This window comes from Protopterus annectens, chromosome 16.part0 (genome assembly GCF_019279795.1).
Source record: "Protopterus annectens isolate FY-2018-M chromosome 16.part0, PAN1.0, whole genome shotgun sequence".
NCBI lineage: Eukaryota > Metazoa > Chordata > Ceratodontiformes > Protopteridae > Protopterus > Protopterus annectens.
Genome location: NC_056750.1, coordinates 668,595,785 through 668,609,749, shown reverse-complemented (window position 1 = coordinate 668,609,749; position 13,965 = coordinate 668,595,785). Strand labels below are relative to the sequence as shown.

The 13,965-nt window shown below is 44.3% G+C and overlaps 1 protein-coding gene across 1 annotated transcript in view; it reads right to left on the bottom strand.

The window, feature by feature from the left end:
• Positions 1–13,965, bottom strand: part of NELFB (negative elongation factor complex member B) — a 529,115-nt gene that overhangs the window by 180,355 nt on the left and 334,795 nt on the right. The window lies entirely within an intron of this gene.

Genomic DNA, 13,965 nt, shown 5'->3' with positions numbered 1-13,965 from the left:
ACCCCCCCCCCCCCGACACACATAAATAACATTCTCCTGTTAAATGCAGGATTTCGTATACTGAATGTACCACAAATAACTGCCAAAAGGTCTATTCAATATCATGGCACTGGGTGTGAGCTATACTGTCAAAACTCACATCACAGCTGAGGTAATCAAAACCAGTCTGCTTAGATATGGCTCGCATTAATGAAACCTGCTCTACAGTGTTGCTACCTCAATGCACCAAGTTCTTTGGTGCCTTCTGGGTGGATCTGCAAATCCTCTGGCAGTGTGGGTTTTTGCCTGATGCTCCAGTCTCATACTATATCACAAAAACTTGTAGTACACAAAATGGCATTATTCCAAACTGCCTATAGGTGTGCCAGGTGTGGTGTGTGTGTGTGTGTGTGTGTGTGTGTGTGTGTGTCAGGTGTGGTGTGGTGTGTGTGTGTGTATTCTGCAATGAGGTGACACCCCTCTTCAGGATCAGTATGCTCGGCCTTGTGGCCAGGGAGTGCTAGAAGCTCCAGCTTCATATCCTCCAAGACCTTAAAATGTCTCAAGCAGGTAAAGGAATAAATGAATGCTCAAGAGTGTACTAAAAGTACAGTTGTAGAAGAGTTTACCATAAAGGTAGACGTCCTACTGATCACTGCTGTAGTATTCCTGACATATGGATAGTCACCACTGACATCTAACTAGGGTACCAAAGCTTTACCTTCCCCAAACTAATCTCCAAGCTAGTGGCCTGAAGACTATGGACAGGGGGAGTCTGGTCAGCTAGGAGGGGGTGTAGCTCAAATAGGCAAGAAAACTCACCCATTCCCATGTAAACAGAGCAGAGGTTAAAGAAATGGGGGAAGAGGAAATGAGGACAAAAGTGAGACAAAAATTACAGTTGTGTACACTTAGCATAAATGTAGATGTTAGAATGTATTCACTATTGCAGTCATTAACATTAGGGTAATCTGTTTGCAGGTTGCCCTCAGTCAGCCTGATTAACAAAGTCTTGGGTCCTGCGTCAGTTGCTGTCCCTTCTTCCAGGATGTCAGGTCGTCAGGGGTTATAAAACATGCAGTTGATGTCATTACATCAGTTTTTCTTGCCCCAGATGTCAGGTGCCCCCCCAATGGGGAGCAAATAAAAAAACACAAAGGTATACCTCCAACAAAAAGCAAATAGACTAAAAAGGCTTTTAAAGCATAGTAAAGGAAAGTAGAGGTATAGCCAGAAACAGTTAGGGGGCCGGAGGGAGGGTAACCAGGACTGCAACAGTGAATAAACTTGAACATCTACATTTATGGTAAGTGTACACAACAGTACTATGTTCTTCGTGTTTCACTGTTGCAGTCATTACATTTGGGTAGATTCCCAAAGCTATGGTTGGGAGGAGGCGTTTATATAGCATTAGGGCCAGCAATAAGGCCCTGCAAGACAGCAGTGGCAAAGCCAGCGCGGGATTTAAAGAAAATTGGCAAATGATAATGCTTGGTGAAAGTATGTACAGAACTCCAAGTAGCAGCTTCTAGGATGTCCCTGGTAGGAACACCTCTGAGAAAGGCTGCAGAAGTAGATGCAGCTCTGGTGGACTGAGATCCGATCCCCTGGGGGATAAGGTTTTCCACGATGCTTATAGCAGAAATGAATGCAATGGCTTATCCACTTAGAAATGGTTTGTTTTGAAATAGCCTTTCCCTCTGTCCCTGCAGCAAATGCTAACAATGTTGTTCCAATTTCCTTCGAAGTTTAGTCCTGTCCAAATAGAATATAAATTGTCTGTGCATATCCAAGGAATGCATAATCCGTTCCCCTTTGTTCTGTGGATTGGGAAAGAAGGTTGGCAAATGAATGGACTGATTAAGAGCCACACTGGATACCACCTTGGGCATGAAAGAGGCATTGGTCCTGAGTGACACCCTGTCCACATGAAAGATGATGAAAGGCTCCACTGCCATAAGAAACTGTAATTCAGATATCCTTCTACCTGAAGTGATTGCTAAAAGGAAAGCGGTTTTCCAAGAAAGAAATTTTAAGTCTGCAGTAGCAGCTGTCTCGAAAGGAGGTAGAGTGAGTTTCTCCAATACAAAGTTAAGGTCCCAGGGGGGAGTTGGAGCTCTCCTGGGTGGTCTTAAGTTTTTGGCCCCTCTGAGATACTGCTTGAGCAGAGGATATGAGAAGAGGAGAGGTTCTGTGTTCTAATGAGGTGAAATGGCTGAGGCGTGGATTTTAATGGAAGAAAAGGACAAGCCCTTGTGAAGCATCTCAGTTAAGTTTTGCAAAATCTGAGGTAAATTGGGAGCCGCTGTGCTCATCCCTTTAGATTGGTTCCAGGTACAGATTCTTTTACATTTTTCAGCATAAGATTTTCTAGTACTAGGTCTCCTTGCCTCTAAGATGACATCCAACACAGGTTTGCTGAGAGAGGACAGGGGTGAATTTAAGTAATTAGCCAGGCTGCAAGGTTCAATATTGTAAGCTGAGGGTGCAGAATTTGGTTCTCCTGCTGAGACAGCAGGGAAGGAGTCTGAGGCAGGTGCCATGGAGGTAGCTGCAACACATTGCGCAAGCGGGGGAACCAGTGTTGGTGCGGCCAGTGTGGAGCAATCAAGATCATCCTTGGTTTGTCCTGTTTGACTTTTAGCAGAGCTTTGGACAGTAGAAGCAGCGGGGGGAAGGCGTAGACTGATGGGTTTTTCCAGCTGAAGGAAAGAGCATCCACTTTCCAGGCTTGTTTGTGGGGAGTCTTTGTGCAAAACTTGTCCAACTGGAAGTTCTGGGGGGAGGCAAATAGATTATGTCTGGGCTCCCCCATTCACTTGTCAACATGTTGAAAATCCTTGGTTCCAGTTTCCACTTGTGTGGGTCCATGAGGTTTCTGCTTAGTCCATCTGCCAGTGTATTCAATTTTCCTAGCAGAAATTGAGCTTTTAAGTGCACTTGGTAGCGCAAGGCTGTGTTCCACAATGCCACGGCTAGTCTGCAGAGGGGGTAGGAATGTGTACCTCCCTGCTTGTTTATTTACCACATAACCGTGGTGTTGTCCGTCTTTACCATTAGTTGTCCTGGAAGAATGTAGTCCTTGAAGGCTGTCAGACCATTCTGTACAGCTAACATTTCTTTTTGACTGATATGTAGGTGCATTTGATTTGGGTTCCATTTGCCCTGAATGCACTTCCTTGCCAAGTGAGCCCACCATACATAGTCTGATGCATCTATAGTTAGGGTTTGGACGGCAGGGGGTAGTGTGAATGGTAGCCCCTTGTTTTGGTGGCAGGCCTCTGCCCACCAGAGGAACTCCAGGCATAGGCAAGGTATGATAGGAATCATTGTTACCAGGCTGTGAGAATGTTGACTCCATAGACTTTTTAGATACCACTGTAGTTTCCTCATATGCAGTCTTGCATATGGAATTAGAAGGATGCAGGAGGCTATGTATCCCAAGGCTTACAGTATTTTGTCTTGCAGATAGCAGGGTTTTTGTGGCCGCTTGTTTGCAGTAGGTTACCAAATTAATTTGCTTAACTGGCGTGAGGTAAGCCATCTGGGCAGCTGTATTCAAGCTTGCACCCAGGAATGTAATTTGTTGACAGGGTACCAGTTGTGATTTTTTTCGTTTATGGTGTACCCCAGACAAGTTAGAACCCTTTTTACAAATGCCAGATGATTTAAAAGTATGTCCTGGTTTTCTGCCTGAATTAGACAATCGTCCAGGTATGGGTATATCTGAATACTTGTTTGCCTGCAAAATGCAATTACTGGAGCCAGGCACTTTGTAAATACCCTGGTCGCAGTAGACAAGTCAAAGGGCAGTGCAGAGAAAGTACAGTTTTGTACCTACCATAAATGTAGATGTTCGAGTGTATACCCTGCTGCAGTCATCACACTTGGGTTATCCTGTCGTCAGGCGGTCCCGCAGTTGGCCTGAATTCCAAAGTCTTGGTCCGGCATCGGTTGCTGTCGCTTCTTCCCTGATGTCAGTGCGTCAGGGGTATACAAGAGGCAACCGATGCCATTTTCTTCAGTTTTTCTTGCCCCAGATGGCAGGTGCCCCCTCAAAAGGTGGTCAGTAGATAATACCAATAATAAAAGTTTAGCACAAACAAAACATCCCTCCAGCTATAAGCAAATACACCACAAAGGTTGTATCTAATTTTAAAGGTATTGAAAGGTTTTAGTTAGGTCAGAGGGGATGGAGGGAGGATAACCTGGACTGCAGCAGGGTATACACTCGAACATCTACATTTATGGTAGGTACAAAACTGTACTATGTTCATCGTGTTACCCTGCTGCAGTCATCACACTTGGGTAGAATCCCAAAGCTAAGGATGGGAGGTGGAGTCAAACAGGGTTAGAGGAGGCTAGGAGGCCCTGCAAAACTGCAGTGGCGAAGCCAGCTCTAGTCTTAGAGTAAAGTGGTAAGTGATGGTGTTTGGTGAAGGTGTATACTGAACTCCAAATTGCAGCTTCCAGAATATCCTTGGTTGGCACCTCCTGGAGGAAGGCTGTAGATGTACCTGCTGCCCTGGTGGAGTGGGGCCTTATGCTAGCAGGAACTGGTTTTCCATGATGGGTGTAGCAAAAACGTATGCAATGTCCTATCCATTTGGAAATGGTCTGTTTCGAGACAGCCTTTCCTTGTGATGCTGTAGCATAGGATACAAAAAGCTGGTCAGATTTTCTGAAAACCTTAGTTTTATCCAAGCAGTAACGTAGTTGCCTGTCTTTCTCCTTTGTTCTGTGGATTTGGGAAGAAGGTGGGTAAATGGATGGTTTGATTTAGAGCCACACTGGATACCACCTTTGGCATAAAGGAGGGGTTAGTTCATAGAGAAACTCTGTCTTGATGAAAAATGAGGAAAGGCTCTACTGCCATTAGTGCCTGTAGCTCTGAGACTCTTCTGGCTGAAGTAATTGCTAGCAGCAGGGCAGTCTTCCATGATATAAACTTTAAATCAGCTGAGAAAGCTGGCTCAAAAGGTGGCAGCGTAAGGTTTTCCAGAACAAAATTGAGGTCCCAAATTGGTGTTGGCGCGCTCCTGGGAGGTCTAATGTTTTTGGCCCCTCTGAGGTACTGCCTTAGAAGTGGATGTGAAAATAAGGGAGGATCCGTGTTGTAGTGAGCTGAAATAGCTGAGGCATGGATTTTAATAGATGAAAAAGAAAGTCCTTTGTGTAACATCTCAGTTAAATATTGTAGAATCTGAGGTATGTCTGGCTGAAGGGTATTTTGGCCTTTATCTTGGTTCCAGGCGCAAAATCTTTTCCATTTGTCTGAGTAGGCTTTCCTGGTGCTGGGCCTCCTGGCTTCCAGAATGACATCCATAACAGCTTGTGAAAGAGGAGCTGGCTGGTTGCTTAGGTGATTTGCCATGCAGCCAAATTTAAGGTTTTGAGCTGGCTGTGTAGAATCTGATTGTCTTGCTGTGTGAGCAGATGAGGAATTTGTGGTAAAATCCTTGGTGGGCCCTGGGCCATGTTCCTTAGTAGTGGGTACCAGTGCTGGCGTGGTCGGGGTCTCTCCATCTGGACTTTCAGCAGCACCTTTGTGAGAAGGGGCAATGGAGGAAAGGCATATACTGTCAGCATTTTCCAAATGAATGGGAGTGCGTCCACTTTCCAAGCTTGATGGTGAAAAGTCCTTGTGCAAAATTTTGATAGCTGACAGTTTTGGGGGTTGGCAAACAGGTCTATGTCTGGGCGCCCCCATTTTTGAGTTATCATTGCAAATACTTGTGGATCCAGTTTCCACTCGTGGGGATCCATGATGTTTCTGCTTAGGTCTTCTGCCAATGTGTTCTTATTTCCTGGCAAGAATTGAGCTTGTAATTGAACTTGGTAAGCCAGTGCTGTGTTCCACAAGGTCATTGCTTGCCAGCACAGAGGGTAGGAGTGTGTACCCCCTTGCTTGTTTATGTACCACATTACTGTGGTGTTGTCTGTCCTTATTATAAGCTGTCCTGGATGTAAGAGGTCCTTGAAGGCTGTCAGAGCATTCTGTACAGCTAGCATTTATTTTTGATTGATGTGCAGATTCCTTTGATCTGCAGTCCATATGCCTGTCCTGCCATGTGTGCTCCCCAGGCATAGTCCGATGCATCTGTTGTCATAGTTTGCCTGGCTGGGGATAAGGTGAAAGGCTGACCCTTGTTGAGGTGACATGCCTGTGACCACCACAGAAACTCCTGTTGAAGGCAGGGAATGAGAGGTATCATTGTTTCCAAGCTGTGGCTGTGTTGAGTCCATACGCTTTTCAGGTACCATTGTAATTTCCTCATATGCAGTTTTGCCAATGGTATTAGTGGTATGCAAGTTGCCATGAAGCCCAAGGCCTGCAGAATTTTTCTTGCAGGGAGTTGGGTCTTTGTTGCCATTATTTTGAAGTATTGAGTTAGTTGTAGTTGTTTGTCTGGCGTCAGGTAAGCCATCTGGGCCATTGTATTCAAACTGGCACCCAGGAATGTCATATTTTGTAAGGGCACTAGTTTTGATTTCTTTTCATTTACTGTGTACCCTAGGCAACTTAGGTGTTTTACAAAAGTCAGATGTTGTAAGAGAATGTCCTTGCTTTCTGCTTGGATGAGGCAGTCGTCCAGGTATGGGTATATTTGAATTCCTCTGTCTGCAGTATGCAATTACTGGTGCCAGGCATTTTGTGAAGACCCTGAGCGCAGTAGATAAGCCAAAGGGCAGTGCAGAGAATTGGTAATGGGTTGAATCTGCAATGAAACGGAGGTATCTTCTGCAATTTTGTCTGATAGGGACATGCAGGTATGCCTCCTTGAGGTCCAACATTACTAGCCAAGCTTTCTTGCCCAACATGGGAAGAAGCTGCTGTAGTGTTAGCATCTTGAATTTGGGTACTTGCAAGAAGGTGTTTAGAATTGAAATGTCCAGAATGGGTCTCAAAGCATTGTCCTTTCTGGGAACTAGAAAGAGCCTTGAGTAAAATCCTTGGCCTTGCTCCTGTATAGGTACCAGTTGAATGGCTCTCATGTCCATGAGAGCTGTAATTTGTTTCTGTGCCTCTGCCCATTGATTTTGTGGCAGGTTTGGCATTCCTTTTATCCTTGGCAAGGTGTGGAAATGGAATCTGTATCCTTGTGAGATAATGTCTAGGACCCATCTGTCCTTTGTGACAATGCACCAATTGTCTATAAAAAATGCTAATTTTCCTCCCAAGGGAGCTGCCAAGAGAGTTTTGCTTGGCAGTTTGAGGTTTAAGTCATTGTGTTTGTCTTCTAGTAGTTTGGGACCTGTCTTCTTCTCGCTTCTGTGTTGCAGTGCCCCATTGGCGAGGTTTGTAAGGGATTTGTGCTTGTCCTCTGCCCCTTGGGCGTCTGTATTTACCCCTCTGTGGTCTGTTAGAAGCTGGAAAGGACCAATTTTTTGTTGGCCAATTTCTGCTGAAGCGTGGGGGCTGTTCCTGTAAGAAATCTTTGACCGTCTGCATAGATTTTGCCTTATCCTCCATTTTCTTTAAAACCTCTTCTGCTTTAACCCCAAATAAGACATCCTACTCTAAGGGTGCATCTAGTAACTTTGCTTTAACATGATCAGGCAAAGTTTGTTCCTTTAACCAAGCATGCCTACGTATAACAGACCCAGTAACAGCTGCTCTACAGGAAGCTTCCAAGGATTCAAATCCACATTGTAAAGTATGTTTGCCCACCTGTTCAGCTGCATGCAACAGATCCTGCATTCCCTTGAATTCAGACTGTTGAGGGTGCGTGCTCATCTTTTGTTTTATTTGAGACATTAGGAATTGCTGGTATTTCAGCATGTGAAATTGACAGTTTAGTGCTCTTATACCTAGAGTAGCTGAGGTGTAAACCTTCTTCCCCCACCTATCTAGTGCTCTGGAGTCCCTTTCAGAGGGTACAGGATTTTTAGCCATAGAAGCCTTAGCCCCTTTGGGACCCTGAGAGATTGTCTCTGGGTCAGCAACAGGGCTTTTGTAAAGGAATTTGTGCAAGTCAGGCACTCTGATATCTATCTGGTTTGGCTGGAACAGGAGGCAGAGAATCTGGATTTAGACTAGATTCTAAGTAAACATCATCCACAATGTCTAAAACTGGAGGGATAGCAAGTGGTCTGTGCTGGGGGAGTAAAAGAAACTGTTGGAGCCTTTTCTTTGAGTCGAAGTAGTCTTGACCTTCCCAGTGGAAATGTTCCCTCATGGTATGCAAGGTTTCCCCAAAGGAATAGTCTTCAGAGGGAGAAGCTGAGGGAATGGAATCTTCGCCATCAGAATCTTCATAAGGGGGAAAGGAGTATTCCTCAGAGAAGCCTGAGGAAATAGACACTTGATCAGAGGAGGCATAATCCTCCTCTTGTCTAGGCCTTTTGTCTGGGGGGGCTTGAGCTACCTGTTCAGAGAAGTGTCTGAGAAATTAAAATCCTATCATCCATAAGATCAGGTTTACAGATGAAAGATTTGGCTGCAGCAGCAATCCTCTTTACTGAGTTGTTAGGTCTGGTTGAAGAGGGATTCTTTGGTAATTTCCTTTTATCAGGTGAAACAAGAGAAACCAATGCTGCCTCAACCAAAATACTGCCAGTAAAGCAGTTTTGGTGCTTCTTTTTGTGCCTTAAGAATTTTTAAAAGAGGCAGATGAGGAAAAGCAAAGAGGAACTTCCCCATCCACTGGAAGGATAAGCATCTGTCCTTCAGGCTGCGAGTCAGGGATGTAAGTGGCTGTGAACGTGACATTCAGTTGGATTACCTAGTTGTGTGCCTCTAGTGCTGACCGGCACAGTTGCTTAAATCTTGTGGCTCCCTGTTTATGTACCACATGAATGTGGTATTACCTGTGTACACAAAGGAAAAAAAAAGTTTCCAAAGGTGGGTGGGTGAAAATCTGAAGAGCCTGAATGAGACCCCTCATTTCCTTCAGACTGATATGTTCTTTCTGGAACTGAGGTCGACATTTCCCCTGCACTCAGTGTGATCCAGGTCATGTCCCCCATGCCTCAAACAAGGAGTACGAGTCAGCTTGATGAAGAGGAGACAATGGCAGTCCTGGGTTGAGGATGCCCAGTCCCCCCCCCCCCAACAAAGTAGCTCCTTTTTGAGACAAGGGAGGAGGGGAATCAGGATGTCCAAGGGGTGACTGTACTGGGACCACAGAGAATTCAGGTACCATCGGATTTTAACCATGTTAAGTCTAGTGAGGTGGAGCATACTGGCGGTGGCTGACATGACTACCAAACTTCAAAGCATTTCCCTTGTTCAGCAATAAGAGATCACAGTGGACAGATTTTGGAAATAACAGGGCAGGTTGTGACGTTTCTCCTGTGGAAGGAAGACATACATCACTGTCTCTCCAATCTGCAGCAAAAAACAGGTCCTATACAGAGAGCATGTGGGAGTTCTGTAGCTTACAGTAAAACCCAGACCAGTCAGAAGATGGAGGATGAAGTTTAGATGCTGAAGAATTTCTAGAGAGAGAGAGAGAGAGATCAAGTCTGGATTAGTAGATCATCCAGGTATGGGAAAATATGAATTCCCCGAGTGCAACAGAAGGGTACTACCTAGGCTAGACACCAACAATCCTGAAGCTGTGGAAAGACCAAAAAGGCAATGCAATAAACTGAACATGCAAGGAGCTGGGCAGGGGGAGGAATCTCCTGTATGAAAGACTTATGTGCAAGTATGGGTAGTTCAGATCCAATGAAATGAGTCTGGTAGAGGATGAAAGACAGAAGTGTGTGAAGAAAGCATTTTGAAAGATGGTACCTTCAAGTAAATGTTTAGGAAAGACAGGTCTAAGATGGGTCTCCACTGCCCTCCTTTCCTTAGGACTAGAAAAATCCTGGAGTAAAACCCCTTTCCTATCAAGTCCCTTGGGATATGCTCAATGGTGCACTGATTCAAGAAGTCTTAAATAATGCAGCCCAGAAAGTATATATGATTTTGAGGAGGAATAATTTCCCAAGATATGGCATAACAATCCCTGATGGACAGGGCTCACTTATTTGTGGTAACACAGCTTCCTACTTGGCCAAGGAGAGTGACCTTCTTTGGGGAAGACTGGTAATGAGATAGAGACCAGGAGGAGGCTGCTGCAGAGGTAGTCACAGGTACTTGCCTCCAAAAAGAAGCCTCTCCACTGAAAGTTCCCTATGAGTTCTTTTAGAGAACCTTTTCTAGGTGTTTTCCTTTCTGAACTTTCCTAGGATCCCTTGTAATGACCGACTTTGATTTAGATGGGTAGTTCCTTGGTATCAAGGAACCGAGGAGAGTAGGATCTGTCTGCAGTCTTTCATTGTCTTACCTTGGTCCTGGAGACTCTAACAGTCAGGCTGCCTAAACCAAAAAGGCTTGTCCAAGGAGAAAGTCAAGAATTTTAGATTTAAAATCCACAGATACAGGCTGCCTGTGAAGCCATGCGTATCTACGAACAGATCCTAGAAGCACCCACAGCAACAAAACTATACTTAATGCAGTGTATGGCAATTTGAGTGGCCTTTGATAGTAATCTCAGCATTTGATGCTTAGACTTTGCTTTAGAAAGACCCAGAAGAACTTTAGTGCAATTACCATAATGAAATACGGCAAGGGTAGCAGAGATGTAAACTACCTTTCCTCATCTGTCCACAGTCCTATCCTTGTCAGTGGGTAGGGCATTTGCACCAGGCAGAAGCTTAGATTGCTTATCAGGCGGGATGGTGAAGGGGGGGGGGTACTGCAGTGGGGTCTGCCACCGAGTTCTTGTATAAATATTTTTAGGTTATCAGGAACCTTGTAAAACCTATGGGATGGTGAAGGGGAGAGAAAGATACTGCAGTGGGGTCTGCCACTGAGTTCTTGTATAAATATTTTTAGGTTATCAGGTACCTTGTAAAACCTATCTGTTCCAACAAGAGATGATGGTAGAGAATCGGATGCAGAAGAGGTAGACTGAAAGGTGTCCTGGAAAGCTTCAAGGACTGGAAAGGGCCTAGGGTACCCATCTCCAAGAGGGTGTAATAAGTCTTCTGAACATCAGAGATCTGCATGGATTGCCATTCAAAATGTTTCATCATGTTCTATACATTCTCCCCAAAGGGAACTTCCTCAGTGGGGGAATCTGGTGAGAGGGAGTTGTCCTTGTCTGAAGACCTTTGCCCTAGATAATGCAGCTGAGAGGAATAGTCCAGAGAATGGTCAGAGTTCTAGTCCTGTTCCTCAACAGAAGAGGAAGAAACCAGGGTAGGTTTTTGATGGGTAGCCTGTGGTTGCAAAGACCCAAAGGGGGTTTCAAAGACATGGCAACTTTTAACAACCCCTGTGAAAAGTCTATCCAGTTTTTCCCTAACTGCTGTGAAACAGGCCATATGCCTAATCTTCTGTTTTTTTCTTTTTAAGGGTGATGTCTTTTCTGTATGAGGTGAGGAGGTTTGGAACCCTATATGCCTAGGACCTTTTCCCTAACTAGAATTTGAGGGACACCACTCAAGTGTTCAGAAATAAGACACAGTTCCTTACATGTACTGGCAGTCTGAAAGGCCTTGGGAGACAGATGGGGCCTCGGTAGCATGCAATTGAGAAGCAGCCTGAAGTATCACAGGTTCTGCAACCTCAGCAGGCATAAGGATGTCAAACACTGGACTGTGGATCAACTTGAGGCCTCTCTAGCTTTTTCTTTGGCAGCAGAGGGATGTCCAAGGATGCAGAGTCAACCTTCTAAGACTGGGCCAAGCATTTAAGACATCAAGTCTCAGGAAAGGTAGTGAGCGTGGAAAGCCTTGACATAAGGGTTTTGTGAATGAAAAATTGACGGACAGAGCAAGACTTGTGATACTGTTCCGGACCTAGGCAGAACATACACTTAGCATGCAAATCCTTGTATGGAATATGCCCACCACACTCGCACTTCAATGAAATATTCTAAGATTTAAAAAAAAAGGGTTCCCAAAGGGTCACTTATCTGGATAAACAATGGAAGCAAGTTACCAACAACCAAACAGCAAATAGTCTGACGGATGAACGACCTGTGTTCAGGCTGGTGACAAGACAGTGTGAGGATTCATGTTACAATGCAAATCTATACACCCAAACACACAGGAACTGAGGTCATGCTGATGTACTACCTCTGGAAGGTAAAGCTTTGGTACCTCAGCCAATATCAGCAGTGATGACCTGTATACTGCAACAGTCATTTCAGTGAGGACATGACATTATTTCTTAAACACAGTAAACACTACAATGATCTTCAGCTAAACTGACATGAAAAGGTAAAGCCAACTTGAGACTTCTGCCCACCACAGAGTATAAGAAAGGTGTGTCTGCATGCCTTGTATGTACAAGGAAGTAGGGAAAAAGACATAAAATGCAGCTATTATTCTAAAGTACTACAAACATATTTTAGCATTCAACCACAGGTGCCTACTAATCTCAGATTCATAACTTAACAAAACGTCAACAGCATGTTAAATAAATCTTAGGGCAAGACTATCCTTTTGTCTTGACCTATGCAGACAGTATTAAAACATCTTTTAGTATCCTGCAGTTCTTCTTAAAATGAGCTCATCCAAACACTAAAGGTCACATCTGATTGGTTGCAACTCAATAAACAACCTAATTATTAGCCATCATGCAAAGATGCCAAAGGGCAGAAAGCTACTGCTAAATTACCAGCTTAGAGTGATGGCCAAGACACAGTAAAGTTTGATGAAGGTGTACACTTAAGACCAAGTGGCTGTGACGTAAATTTCTGCAAAGGAGAAAATTTTCATGCATTCATTGGAGGCAGTCATTTGTCTAGAGGAGTAGGCTTTGAATACATTTTCCGGGGGGGGGGGGTCAATGCATGATGCCAGGTAACAACAGAGCTGGCAGTGGATAGCCAGAGTGGGAAGGGCTCTCACTCCTCTGGTTTTTGCTCATTTGTTTTATCTATGCTATCTGACTCAGGGACAACAAGGAAAACACATTTGGAAGGAAGCATGAACTTGGCCTCAGGGACACACAATCCTTGTGTAGAACAGGAACCTCTTGCAAGACCTCTGCTCACCTGGCTGGTCTACCAGTAAAGCCTTTTCTGAGGAGGGACTGATGAGTTTCAGGCTATCACCAAGAGTTACCATATCTAAAAACACAATGTTCCTCTGTGAAGTTATTGAAGTAAGAGGCAACATTAATCACTATAGGCAATCCTCTCGTGGATTCAGAGTTGGCTCATATTTCCTACCATGGAGGTCAACAACCAGATCCTGGATGATTTAACAGTATCTACTTACTCAACAAGGAAGGACAGACTCAGCCATATCATCCAGCATAGGCACACAAAGACCTAAACACATGACTCTCATCAGAAAACCTGCACAATCACAAACTGCCACAGGCAACATGGAAGTTTACTGAAGAAGCCATAGTCAGTCTTTGTAAGGCCCTCCATAAAGCCAAACTCAAAAAAGTAATCCAGCTTTTCTAGTCCCTTGCTTACTAAACAAGACTTGCACCTGGACAAGTGAAACTAATAAGCTGGGGGTCCTAAGACTGTTCAGTTCCATGAATTTTTGGTTGAATGGAGTCCAGAAATGGCAAATGGTTGAACCTGCTGCGACTACATTTGGGATTTACTTGTCTGTTTTCCTGTTAACTGGGGGAATTTTGCACTACATCTCTGCCCACTGACAGTGCTGACTTTAACCATTTGTTCCTTGTTTGCCTTTACATTGAAGTCTGAAGCCTGTTTGTGACAGACTGTATATGCTACAGAAAAAAGACTGAAGTTTAGGTTCAGTTCTGGTAACGTTCTCCTTGATTTTGTTCGGTCCATGAAGCTCTGGACAAAACTTAGAAGTTATCCACGGAAGCAAACCACAGCATACAGACCTTTTTTAAAAACTACAGTCTCCTAATCTTATGGACGTACAACTTGTACTCAATTCGTATGTCAAACAGCCAAGTTGTGACTTTCTAAAATTAAGATGCATCCCTCTTACTTACCCAACGCTATTTTTTTTGTCCAGAATGAAACATTCTTGAAATCAAAATTT